At 46.4% G+C, this 14,341-nt stretch overlaps 1 protein-coding gene across 1 annotated transcript in view; it reads left to right on the forward strand.

Moving 5' to 3' along the window:
• The window catches only part of ADRA1D (adrenoceptor alpha 1D), a 72,117-nt gene that overhangs the window by 15,303 nt on the left and 42,473 nt on the right, over positions 1 to 14,341 (forward strand). The gene's annotated exons all lie outside the window — the stretch shown is intronic.

The following is a 14,341-nucleotide window of genomic DNA, read 5'->3' on the forward strand; positions in this document are numbered from 1 at the left end:
TTGCCCTGGTGGCAAGATAGACTGGAAGGCCCAAGGGGACTGTCTGTGATTCCAAGGCAGTTATAGCGCTTTAGGAGGTCACGCTTGTCACTGGGTTGGTGAAATCTAATGGTAGAACATACAGCCAGTTGGGGGTTTCTGCCCTGCTTTTTGACAGTCTACCCTCAGGTTGGCCATCACAGTCATAAGCCACTTCCGACAGCATGACAGGGCTGGTGTTTTGTGAGTGGAGAATTCTCACTGGGTGGTGTTTTGTGTTGACTCTGAGTAGATGTAGATGATCACATGAGGTACAAAGGCAGTGGAGAATCAGGTACATTCTGTCTCCAGGTCCACATCTGTAAAACAGGGAGGAGGATACCAAAACACCTCTCTAGCAGGGTGGGAGATGCTGGGCGGAGGGAAGGAGTTGATCGGGGGGCTGCCGGTGGGTGCTCAGCACCCACCCTTTTTTCCCTGTGGGTGCTCCAGCCCCAGAGCACCCACAGAGTCAGTGCCTATGTCTCCAAGCCCCTTACCAGATATTAATCAATTATTAAGCTTCTCAGACATCCCTAGAAACTTCACTATTGTCACTTCGCAACTTGAAGTCTTTAGATGATTATGGATTTGTTGCAACATTTAACTGCCTTGCAGGGATGTTGTTGTAGCAGGGATGTTGGTCCCAGGGTATTAGAGAGACAAGGTGGGTAAGGTCATATCTTTTATTGGACCAATTTCTGTTGGTGAAAGAGACATGCTTTTGAGCTTGCACAGAGTTCTTCAAAAGCATGTCTCTTTCACCAACAGAAGTTGGTCCAATAAAAAAATATTACCTCACCCACCTTCTCTCTCTTCCAGGGAGGTTGCCAGGCTGTTCTGAACTTCAGGGTGATAGAATTCAAATCTTCCTGCTCACAAAGAATGGGGCTTTATGGTTTGCATTGAAGAAGAACTTCTGCTAATGGGATCGGTTCTATGATTAAAAGCATGCAGCACAAGGAAGAGATACACATGCGAACCAACCAGGTCATTACAGCTTTTACTATATGTAGTTTGCAGCGGGGGAAACTGAGGCACAGCAAGATTATTAGGTCACTGACAAAGTCAGCAACAGATCTGGGGCTAGTCCACAGCTCAGCAACCTCACATTCCCATATAACAGTTGTCTTGTTGACGCAGAATGCTGTATTTTATCATGTCCAATATTCATTGGCATGGTTAGTGCAAGAATGGAATTATAGGAGTGGCTGGAGAATATGGCTCTTTAGCTAATCCTAACGGATAGCTTTTTGTTGATAGAGTCCTTTGCTAATGCATTTGGTATGAAGCCAGAAAGCCATAGGCTCCCATAGCAAAAATTTCCCTGCCAGCTCACAGAAGAGAGGTCATTTCTGATGCTTGTGATGTCCGAAATGGGCTGCCTGTCACAGATGAGGCATTAGAGGCTTGAACTGATCCTTTTCGCACTGTGAGAAAAATCCCAGCTGCTTTTAGAGCCTTTTAGGGGAAGATTTACAAAAGCACAATGAGCAGGTAGGGACCCAATTCCCGCTGCCTTTGAAAATCTACCCCTCAACAATGGCAGGATACAAGACTCGGCATCAGGAAGCAAGGGTTCTAGTCCCGGCTCTTCCATTCACATGATGATGAGCAAGTCATTTTGCCCCTTGTGCCTCAGTTTCCCCCTATATAAAGTGCAGGTAATGACACTTGCCTTTGTAAAGCGCTGTAAGGTCTATGGATTCAGCTAGTGAACAGGAGCAGTGAATAAGGGAGTTTGGCGAGGCAGTTCTCTGGAGGAAGGAGAAGCGACCATGTGACCCTTGTGGTGAGTTTGTTGTCTGTTGTTGTGTGCTTCTTTGCATGCCCTATGCCTGCTTGATTGAAGTATATAATGTTGTCTGCTAGGGGCATAGACACTGGCTTCCTCCAGGCCCGGGGGGTGGTCAACCCCCTGCTTTGCCCCAGGCTCCACCCCCACCTGACCCCTTCTCCCAAGCCCCCGCCCCACCTCTTACCTGCCTCTTCCCACTCAGTTCCACCCCATCCCATGAGCATGCCCCGTCCCCGCTCCTCCCCCTTCCTCCCAGAGCCTCCTGCATGCTGTGGAACAGCTGATCGCAGAAGGTGCTGGGAGGGAGTGGGAGGAGTTGATCAGCGGGGCCGCCGGCAGGCAGGAGGCGCTGGAGGGGATGGGGGATCGCTGGCTGCTGGTGGGTGCTAAGCACCACTGATTTTTTTCCGTGGCTGCTCCAGCCCTGGAGCACCCACGAAGTCAGCGCCTATGGCTAGGGGGACTGTGTGCTGAGCCTAGCAGCTGGAGAGGCAAGACTGAGAGCTTCCTAACGGGCCTCTAGCCTGCCAACCTTTGATCCCTGATCCGTTTGGGATCCCTTGACAAGGGCACAGGACTAACTCAGGGAGAACAAAAAGAAAAGGAGTACTTGTGGCACCTTAGAGAACAGGAGTTTACAAAGCCAATTCCTAAGAGACCAGAGGAGCTAGCAAACAGGAGCAGCAAACCGGGGCGTGTTGCAAGGGAACATGAGAGCCAGCTACGCCTAATGAACATTCTCTACACTTAGGCCAAAACTACCCACACACACGAAAGCCCACACGCACAAAGAAGAAAGAAACACACACACACACACACAATCCTGCAAGAGTAAAACAAATGCAGACAGAAGTCCAGCAGCAGAGTGGGGGCCGTGCCGTTTATTGCACTGATGGCAGCGTGTACGATTATCTGCCTTGTGGGCAGGTGGCATGTGTGTGCATTTGACGTCAGGAGCTCATGGCCCTCAGAGACCAGAGTGTCTGAATTGGAGAGCTGAGCTAAGGGAGACAGAGAAGTATGTAGATGAGACTTTCCAGGACACAGCAGAGTGGTCCCATTGGTTAAATTGGTTAGTCTCTTAGGTGCCACAAGTCCTCCTTTTCTTTGTGCTGTTAAGGAGGATGGAAGTCTCAAGGAAGGAGAACATCAAGCTGGAGTGGAGGGAAACGATCGCATAGTTGAGACCCTCCTTCCAGAAGAAGTCATGGTATCCTCTCACATTGAGGATACCCCTCTGCGGAGGGGATTCCTGTTATCAGGAAGAGACAGTAATAGTAACGAGAGATTACATTTTGGTAAACATAGATAGCTGGGTTTGTGATGACCTGGGAGAACCACATGGTCAGTTACCTGCTGGGTGTGAAGACTGAGGATCAATCAAGACAGCTAGACAGGCTTATGTGGAGGAACCTGTGGTCATGGTACATGTAGGTACCCATGATACAGGGAAAGGTAGGACGGAGGCCAAATTTAGACTGCTAGGTGAGAGATTAAAGTCCAAGACGTCCATAATAGCCTTCTCTGAAATGCTTCCAGTTCCATGTGCAGGGCCAGTTAGACAGGTAGATCTTCAGGGTTTCAATGGGTGGATGAGATAATGGTGTTCAGAGAATGGTTTATTAGGAACTGGGCAACCTTTTTGGTCCTCTTGCTATTTATTTGATTTGTGGTATGTATATAGTTTGAGCCTCTATTATGTTGTTTTTAATTCGTTTCCATGAAGCTTGCAGGCATCTTACTCTTGTGACTGTTCCTTTTAATTTCTGGTTTCAGAGTAGCAGCTCTTACATTCAGTATTGCTATTGTTTAAGGGTGACTGGTTGAGCTACCTCAAATGTCACAAGCCTGCCACCTATTATAGATTCACAGAGTATACAGCCAGAAGGGACCACTGTGATCATCCAGTCTGACCCGCTGTATAAAGGCCATAGGACTTCCCTGAATTAATTACTGCTTGACCCAGAGCAGATCATTTAGAAAAAACATTTAACCTTGATTTAAAAATGTCCAGTGATGGGTAATCAACCCTGACCCTTGGTAAGTAGTTCCAAATACTTGACTAGTCGCCAGATTAGAAGAATAAATATCTAATAATCCACTTGTGCTGTCTTTCCATTTTTCCTTATGGGCTGCATACAACATATTACAAAAAATTACAAAGCCAGAGTGATGTTTTTCATCTGATTTTAATATACAAAAAATGTTTTTTCCCTCATATATTGTTTAAATGTATAAAGTATGAATGCGACTATGGCACAGGACATGCAGTGAGCTCTGTAAAGGAATTTAGCTAAAATCTTAGAATCAAAATGTAGAGCTGGAAGGGACCTCGGGAGGTCCAGTCCAGCCCCCTGAACTCAGGCAGGATCAAGTAAACCTAGATCATTCCAGACAGGTGTTTGTCCAACCTGTTCTTAAAAACCTCTAATGATTCCACAACCTGCCTTGGAAGCCTATTCCAGAGTTTAACTACCCTTTTAGTTAGAAAATCTTTCCTAATATCTAACCTATAGATTCCTGGCTGCAGATTAAGCCCATTACTTCTTGTCCTACCTTCAGTGAACATAGAGAACATCTGATCACAGTTCTCTTTCTAACAGCCCTTAACATATTTGAAGAATGTTAAAATCTTCTTTTCAAGGCTAAATAGGCCCAGGTTTTTCAGGTTTCCTCATAGGTCAGGTTCTCTCAGATTTTTATCCTTTTAGTTGCTCCTCTGGACACTCTCCAATATGTCCACATCTTTATTAAAGCGGGCCTCCCCAAACTGGACACAATACTCCAGTGGCCTCAGTTGTCCTGACTAGAGTGGAACAATTACCTCTCATGTCTTACATACAATTTTCCCATTAATACATCTTTAGCCCTTTTTGCAACTGTGTCACATGATTGACTCATATTCAATTTGTGATCTACAATAACCTCCTGATCCTTTTCACCAGTTGTCATAAATACAAAGGGAAGGGTAAACACCTTTAAAATCCCTCCTGGCCAGAGGAAAAACCCTTTCATCTGTAAAGGATTAAGAAGCTAGGATAACCTCGCTGGCACCTGACCAAAATGACCAATGAGGAGACAAGATACTTTCAAAGCTGGAGGGGGGGACAAACAAAGTCTCGCTCTCTCTGTCTGTGTGATGCTTTTGCTGGGAACAGAAAGGAATGGAGTCTTAGAACTTAGTAAGTAATCTAGTTAGATGTGCATTAGATTCTGTTTTGTTTAAATGGCTGAGAAAATAAGCTGTGCTGAATGGAATGTAGATTCCTGTTTTTGTGTGTTTTTGTAACTTAAGGTTTTGCCTAGAGGGATTCTCTATGTTTTGAATCTGATTATCCTGTAAGGTATTTACCATCCTGATTTTACAGAGGTGATTCTTTTACTTTTTTTCTTCAATTAAAATTCTTCTTTTAAGAATCTGAATGCTTTTTCATTGTTCTTAAGATCCAAGGGTTTGGGTCTGTGTTCACCGATGCAAATTGGTGAGGATTTTTATCAAGCCTTCCCCAGGAAAGGGGGTGTAGGGCTTGGGGAGGATTTTGGGGGGAAAGACGTTTCCAAGCGGGCTCTTTCCCAGTAATATATCTGTGAGATGCTTGGTGGTGGCAGCAATAAAGTCCAAGGGCAAAAGGTAAAATAGTTTGTACCTTGGGGAAGTTTTAACCTAAGCTGGTAAAAATAAGCTTAGGGGGTTTTCGTGCAGGTCCCCACATGTGTACCCTAGAGTTCAGAGTGGGGAAGGAACTTTGACACCAGTACAACCACCTGGCCAGTTAATCCCCATTTTGTAGCTGTGCCTTTGATTTTTCCTTCCTAAGTGTAGTACTTTGCACTTGTCTTTGGAGAATTGGTCTGAATTATACAAGATGAAATTCAATAATTTTTCAAGGTTGTTTTGAAATCTTATCCTGTCCTGCAAATTACTAGCAACCCCTCTCAGACTGGTGTGAGCCACACATTTTATAAGCATTCTCTCCACTCCATGATCTAAGTCATTAACAAAAATATTCAATTGTGTCTTCTTTTATTATTATTCTATTTGCTGCAATAGTGCCTAGGAGCCTCAATCATGGACCAGGTCCCCATTGGGCTCGATCCCGTACGAACACAGAACAAAAAATGGTCCCTGCCCCCAAAGAACTTACAATGTAAATATACGGCAAGAGGCCACATGTGGAGACAGACAGATTGACAGGGGAGTACCCGGAAATGATGAGATCATTCTAACTTTCCCCTCTGGCAATTTGCTCCTGGTTGATGCAATCTCAGTCTTTGTTACGAATGAACAGTCTGTTGCTAACAAACTCCTTTGCTAGGCCTGTATCCCTTGCTTTCCTGCCATGTTGTCACTGAGGGGGTTACTTGAGAAACCAGAGTTCCCCCAGGCAGATGGACTCTGGGGAAGTGTGTATGAGTGACAGGGGGCTTAGGAGGACTGTGGCACTGGTTTTGGGATCTAGACAGCTGGACTGTGGAATCTCGCTGCCCAAGGGGGGTGTCAGATACAGGATCTGCACCTGAGAATACATCTCAGAGACCCAAAAGCTAGGAACAGTGACCAGTCACTGCTCAGACTCAGGGCACTTAGAAGCATGTGAGATCCAGTCCACTCACAACAGATGGGTGTCTGTCCAGACAGGGGCAGCAGGCCAGGGGCTATAACATGATTTTGGCAATTAATTGATCTTTAACTATTCATGGTAAATAGGCCCAATTGCCTGTGATGGGATGTTAGATGGGGTGGGATCTGAGTTACTACAGAGAATTCTTTCCTGGGTATCTGGATGGTGAATCGTGCCCACATGCTCAGGGTTCAGCTGATCGCCATATTTGGGGTCGGAAAGGAATTTTCCTCCAGGGCAGACCCTGGGGGTTTTTCGCCTTCCTCTGCAGCATGGGGCACAGGTCACTTACTGGAGGATTCTCTGCACCTTGAAGTCTTTAAACCATGATTTGAGGACTTCAATAGCTCAGACATAGGTGAGAGGTTTATTGCAGGAGTGGGTGGGTGAGATTCTGTGGCCTGAATTGTGCAGGAGGTCAGACTAGATGATCATAATGGTCCCTTCTGACCTTAATATCTATCTATGAGTCTATATAAGTACCTTAGATAGATGGATAGTTATAGACACTTGGACATACTTCCTGTGTGATCTTGACTCTCCTATTGGTGCGGGTTGATTAGAAACAAAAAGCTGCAGCATGGTTCTGTGGCATGAGATTCTGTGTCAGCGGGACTTCCAATATTTGCAGGCAACATCAGCTTTCCTGTAAAGAAAAAGAGACCCTGCTATGGCAGATCCATGCAACTTCCGCAGGCTTGCATCTGAAATCAGTTGACGCTCCGTTCTGAGTGACAGTCCTTTGTACATGTGTGATGTCTTCCCTCTGCGTCTGTTAATAAGCTCTAGCCCCTTCAGACACACCCAGATGGAGTCTCATAACACCCCTGTGAGGCAGGTGCATTGCTATCCCTATTTTAAAGATGGGGAAACTGAGACACCAGGCGCTTCCCTCCATGCTCTCTGAGGCAGCGTCCCGGGGCAGTACGACTGTTGGAAGGGAGAGTGCAATGGCACAGGGCACCTGCCGCCCCCACTCTACTAGCGGGTCGAGAAGCAGCCAGTGCAGCCCAAAAAGTGGGCGGGGCTGGCTGGAGAAGGCTTGTGACCAGTGCACCGGACATAGGCACTGATTCATCCCTGCTGCCTTCATCAGTAGCTTTTCAGAGTCAAGAGAGATCTGTTCATTGACTTCAGTGGGTCCTCCACTGTAAAGCCCCAGCTATACATCCAGGGTTCTGGGTCCTGATCCTAAACCCACTGAAGTCAATGAACAGACGTTCATCAGCTTTCAGTCCCCACTCTCTCATAGCTATCCCATGGGGACGACTCAGGCTGAGTCAGATTAAGTGACTTGTCCAAATCACACAATAATTCGGCAGCGGAGCTGGGATTTGAATCTAGGACACCTGACCCCTAAATCCCTGGTTTCACTAGGCCTCCGTGCCTCACTTATGCTTAGAGAAACATAGCAGGGTGCTATGGAATGCTCAAGGCACCAAAAAAGAAAAAAAAAGACACGTCAGAAACAAAGAAGACGGTCAGCTGCTTGGTTTTGAGGCCCTATCTGAGCCACCTATCTGTGGAGGTCCTGGGTTCAAACCCCAGCAGGCAGCTGCTAAGGAATCTATGTTTTTAAAGTGAAATTAATTAGGAGACACATTTACAAAATGCACCAGGAAAGTTCTCTGAACTCCTGCTATTTCTGTACCTGGGTCCTTTCTGTAAGAATTATCTTGAAGGCTGCGAGGCTGTGTTGTGAAGTCGGGCTGGCACACAGCCACGGGCTTGCCTGCCTTCTTCGCTAACAAGATCAGACGGTGGATTTGGGAAACGAAATCCGTTAAGATACAGGGTTTGCCTTCAATGTGCTTGTCGCTGAGACTAGAATATGCCAAGGCTCTGGGACGGAGTTCATCATGAGTCATGTCAAAATCTGCTTTGTTGCTGGCTTCTCTCTGCCACCGCTCTGTACTGCAAAAGCCAGAATGTTCAAAAGTCAGTCAGACACAGGGCCTCATTTCAAGATATACTGGGCTACTTTAGCCCCAGATCTTACACACCCTTACGTGAGTAGCCTTGCCTGCCTCGGAGTCTGATCTATCTGTCTCAGGTACTTATAGGACTCCCATGACCTAAGTCTCTGTTCGCCACACACTTTTGAGTGTATGTATCCTCACAATGCCTCTGTGAGGCAGGGCAGTGCTATTCTCCCCAGTGTAAAACGGGCTACAGAGTGATTTACCCATGGTCACTTAGGAGATCTGTAACAAATCAGGGCCTTGAATCCAGCTCCCCTTTGTCCATGCCAACCATTGAACCATCTTTGATCCCCTCAGCAGCGCTAGCTCCCATTGAGATTAATAGGAGTACAAGTTTGTGGGGTAAGTTATTTATGATAGTTATTATTGCTAATGCTTTGTATTACAATAGCACCTAAAGGATGCAACCAAACGTGGGGCCCCATTGCTCTAGGCCCTGTACATACACACAGTAAGAGACGGCCCTGCCCCCCAAAGAATTTAGGTGATAATCTATCTAGCACATGAGCAGCAGAAGTGTGTGAAATATTTGCAACAAGATGGAACGTATTTTAAAATAATATTGAGATTTCTTTATGAATGTAAAATTGCCCCATTGTTTTGAAAATGTTCACAATTTGCGGGCTTTCATTTTCAGGGTGGAGCAAAGAGTTCTAGCTACCTACTGACATGGTTACCCCACAGTATCTGAGCACTTCAAAGTTTCATCCTCACACTCTCCCGCGAGGTAGAGAAGTATTATTGTTAGCCCCATTTTACAGATACACAAAGAGATTAGGTGACTTGCCCAAGGTCCTACAGGAAGCCTGTACCAGAGCCAACCATGTGGACCCAAATCTTTTGAGAGCCCCTCCTGTGCCTTTCCTCTCTGGGTTCTTCCACATCCCAACTTCCACTCATGATGCAAGGTTCCCAAGGGATCTAATGAAACAGGTCTGGAAATCAGGCAATGGAAACAGAAGGCTTGAGCCTTATCTCACTGGCACTCCTATAAATCAGGAGTAAATCCACGAGATAATTACACGTGAGACCAGACACCCTGCAAGAGGCATTTATGGGATAGCTTTCCCACAGAAAAAGCTTCTTTCAAATCTTCCATTAGTTACATATTGTTTGTGCCCTAAAGCATGAGATCTTGGTACCTGAATAATATCCTGTGACAATGAGTCCCACGGGTTAATTTTGGAGATGAGTCATGAACATGGCAGCCTGAAGGCATTACGACTGCTTTCCTGCCAGACTGGCACTGCTTAAATCATTACATGGGTACTGCTATGAAAGGAAAAAGAACTAGGACTAACGTCTTGATGTACTTAGCAGCATGACCGCCAATGCAATGCCAGTATGCTTTAATCTGTGCTTGAAGATACAGGTGTGTGTCGAGGGGGTGGGGGGGAATAAGAAAGGAAGAGAAAACCATGCATGATAATTTCCCTGGAGCTTGAATTCTGTCGGTCAGATCCTCAGCTGGTGGCGTTCTAGTGGGGCTGGGTTGAGTCACATCAGCTGCGGTTCTGTGTTTCGCAATATTGTTTCCTTTGCTGAGAAATGATCCCGGAGCACAACACTAGCAAGTGCGCATCCTCTGAAACGAGACTGTATTCCAGGGAGCCCGACTAACTCACCCCATTTACTGCTTCGCTGCGCTCTGCACCTGGAAGCACTGAGATGTGGAAACTGGGCCAGGAACCAGAGGCAGCAAAATGGGGCACGAGGGTGGCTTTTCTGCTTCCTTTAGTGTCACTGCATTCCCGACACACAAGGCAAATCACTCGGATTGCACACTGCTTGGTTACTTTGTGTCTCTCTACGTAGAGATGGGATCAGGGAGGTCCCATTCTGAACATCCCCAAAGCTCAGGGGTGTTGGAATTCAGGGGTTTTGTTCAGCCCATTGTAGTCATAGGGGAGAAAGACAAAGTTTGCGTTCAGCTCAGAGCTTCCCCAAAGTTTGCTGCTGTTTGGACTGGGGCAGGGGAGGGGAGTTAATTCAACTCTCTCTCTACTATATTTAATATGCTATTCACTACTTAAAGAATTATCCTGCATTTTCAACTGGAAAAGGTCTGCTCCCTCCTGTTCTCTCCTGCACTGTTGGTTGGTATTGCTGTTGTAATGCATGCGAGGCCACATATTTAAAGACCTTGTGATCACCAGCTACACCACCCACCTGGAGCATGGGTGATAAAACCATCCAGCTCCAAACCCACCGACATCTGCCTCTTGATCTAAAGGAGAAGCTCTTTAAATGGGAATAGTATTACGGCCAGCCTCTTGCAGCCGACATAACCACAAACACTTGGTCAGGTCTGATATTCCACCAAGTAGAGGACAGCAAGTGGAGACATGTAGACACTAGCAATATATTACACTGGGCACTGGTAAAAAACAGCCTCCTTCCACCCCAGAGGTGGCTGCATTCCAGTGCTACATGACGTGATTCCTTTATAACTTGTTGGTAGAGTGAGTGCTTTGGGATCATTGCGAATGAAAGGCCCAAAGAACATGCAAGATCTCCTCCTTCTAGTGAGCAAAGTGGATAGAGACATCACCAGCTGTGTTTTTGACTCTGACACCATGGTTGTCACTCATTTTCATTCTGCACACCACTTCCTACGAGCCAGCCTCTCATGGTCCTCGCCTCTTAACCCACCAGCCCCTCACTGATCCTTGCTTCTCCAAATAGTAATCGGCAGATCGTTGCTGCTCTGGCATACAGATACCACTGGAAATCTTTCATTTGAGACTCGGTGCCTTTGTAAAAGGAATGCTGTCGGTCAACCACACATTCTGGGGGCTCACTTGTGTAGGAAGGGCGGCCAGTTCATGCGGTGGGGTTGTAAGGCTTGCATTCTGTTGGAAGTCAGAGTAGATGTCCTTAATGGTCCCTTCCAGCCTTACATTCTACGAATCTGTTCAGCCAAAGTATTTTGATGACCTCTGAAACCTGGGGCTACATGGGAGAACAATCCGTTATGCTCTTGTTGTTATGATTAGAGAACGGATTACACTTGCCCTCCTGAAGAGGACAGTGAATTATGGCATTGAGCCAGCTGTGGGGAATGGACAATTCCCCACAATTCAATATAAGGGGCACTCTGGTATTTCAAGCTTGATATTTGGCCAACACCAGCTTCTGGCTCCTGAGAGTGTCATCAGCACACCCACAAAGCCACTTACAAATCCCAGGGTAGAGTCCATCCACAAAAACATGCCACCACCTACCCCCAAAATACATGCGTGGAGGGCTTGCAGATTGTTTATTTCATATGATTGCCTCTCCGTCCTGGAGTCTATCTGCTTAGTGGAGCGGAGGGTTGTCTGGTCAGCAGCATTCTACCTCCCTCCAAAGCTATATTTAAAATAGCTCTGCAAATCACACAAATGAAAACACGTCGGGGGCTTTTTAAAGCCTTCCAACTCCACAGCAGCCAACTGTGACGTGCAGTTCATGAGGGGGAGGTGGATGCGGGGGGGGGGGGGCGGGAATACTTCTCTGTGACTGCCTCCTGATGCCGCATGAGAAAGCTGCCAGATGGGCGTCATCTTGTCTCCAAATCTCATGGGTACAATCACCATGGCGACTGGGTCAAATGGGTTGGAAATCTGAGCTGGGAAAGTCAATTTTCTTTTCTCCTGATTTGTTTATTTAATGTCACTTTCACGTCTCTTTTTCTTTCTCTTCCTCTTGGGAGCGCCCCGTCCCACCAAGGATTGAGGTGCGTTTAATCCATTTGGAAATGCACTCGCTGATTAGCTGCTCTCTGCTGCTCACGTTCTCAACACCTGTTGCCTTCCAGAGAGCATCATAAGCAATTTGCTTCTTAAGGACAGAGTGGCAGAGGAATTGAGAGTGCAGGAGAGATCATCTCCCCCAGATTCTGTCCTTCTTTGCCCTCAGAGGTCTGACGCACTTGTGATGCATTTGCCAGGTTGCAGATAGGATGTGCCACACTAGGTTGATCCACCTACTCTCCTATCCTGCCTCTCCCACTGTCCAAGCTCCGAAGTATCAAGGAAAAGCAGACACGCTCACAGAATGTACCAAGACAATTTGTCCAATGGTGTGCATGGAGGAGACAGCAGCCTGCAGCTTTAGGACTGACACCCTGAAGATTGATGGGCATCCTGCCATTGTTGATGGCACCTTAATAAAAAAGGACCCCTCTTTTTCAGCTTCAAAACAGTGATGAGCCAAAAGCAGGGTGGAAGGGATGCTCTTGTGGCTAAGGCGCTGGCTTGGCATTCAGGAGGGACAGGGCCAATTCTCCACTCTGCCACAGATTTCCTGTATGAGCTTGATTAAGTCACTCAATCTCTCTGTGTGTAGAGGTTCCCAATATGTAAAAGGGGGATGTGAATACTCCCATCCCTCACAGGAATGAGATGAGGCAAAATCCATGAATGTCTGTGAGGCACTTATGTGACAGCCGCCATCTTGGCTGACACAATGCAGATTAGACTGGGGATGTGGAGAGCGAAAAGCATGAGCCGTTAAAGCACCAAGGTTCAGTAGATGGGACTGTAACAAAGTCATATCCCCTGCAGATCAGGCACCTCTAACCACCAGTGGTTTCCATTTACATACTTCAGCCAGGAGGCTCTTAGGAAAACCCATAAATAAAAAACAAAAGCACCTGTAAAACGAAGAAAGGGCAGTCTTGGCTTGTTAGACTAAGCTCCTCGAGGCAGGGACTGTCTCTTCCTATAGGGGTGCAATGTCTAGCTCAGTGGGGCCTGATCTCAGTTACAGACTGTCCTCTAGGTACTGTAACATGATATATAACCCTGCATGTGTAATGCCATTTGATAGGGTTTGTTGGCTTGATTTCAGATCCCTGCATTTGAACCTGCCAGTGTGATTTTGTTCACTGGTCGAGGTGAATTCTGAAGGCATCTGGGCCCATCTCTAGCTTAAAGTGATACCGTATTTATAGCACTGGCATTTCTTTTTCATTCATTTAAACATAATGGTAAATGTTGGACTCCTAATCACAGAAACAGTGACGGAAAAAAACGTTAGGCCACCGCATCCGGCCGCCACAAGGTTGTTCTTAACCGTACATTCTCCTTCCAGTTTTAAACATCCCAAGCAATGAGGCTTACAGTACTTCACTCAGGAGACTATTCTGCGGTTTAGAAAATTTCACAGTTAGGAAGTTTTTCCCTGATTTTCTTCCTAATTATTCAATTTCATCTCTTTAACTTAATTTCTAGTGAGGAACAAGTTGCTGTCCCTTTGCAGCTTTTGCACAGACCTTAGAATTTGGATTTGGCACATTTTACCAGATCCTGCTATCAGTGTAAATCTGGAGAACCTCCATTAACATTACTCCGTTTAGCACTGATGTCACTGAGAGCACAATTTGTCCTAGCCAACTTTTGAGCTGAGCACTAGAATGGTGGCAAAACCAAGGTAAAAAAGGTCTAAGCAGGTGAAAGAAGGAAAAGGAATTTAGCAATGATCATCCATTATTAAAACACCGAGACGGTGAAAATGCTGATCATTATTCTTGTTATTATTTACTTGTAGTGTGGTAGTAGTTCCCAGGAGTCCCAGTCATTGACCAGCCCCCTTGACGTGCAAGGGGCTGTACAAACAGAACAGAAAGATAGTTCCTGCCTAAAAGAGTTCACAGTCTGAGGCCTGGTCTACACTAAAAAGTTAAATTGACCCAACTATATCACTCAGGGGTGTGAAAAATCCACACCCCTGAGTGAGATAGATAGAGAACCCAGCAGTTCTCAATCAGGGGTCCGGGGCCCCCCAGAAGGCCACGAGGAAGCTCCAGGGGGTCCTCCAACCAAGGATGACATTAGACTCACTGGGGCCCAGCGCAGAAAGACGAAGCCCCGCCACACAGGGCTGAAGCCCTGAGCCCCGAGCTCTGCCACCCTGGACTGAAGACGAAGCCTGAGCAA

The sequence above is a fragment of the Lepidochelys kempii genome, chromosome 4 (assembly GCF_965140265.1).
Source record: "Lepidochelys kempii isolate rLepKem1 chromosome 4, rLepKem1.hap2, whole genome shotgun sequence".
Classification (NCBI taxonomy): domain Eukaryota; kingdom Metazoa; phylum Chordata; order Testudines; family Cheloniidae; genus Lepidochelys; species Lepidochelys kempii.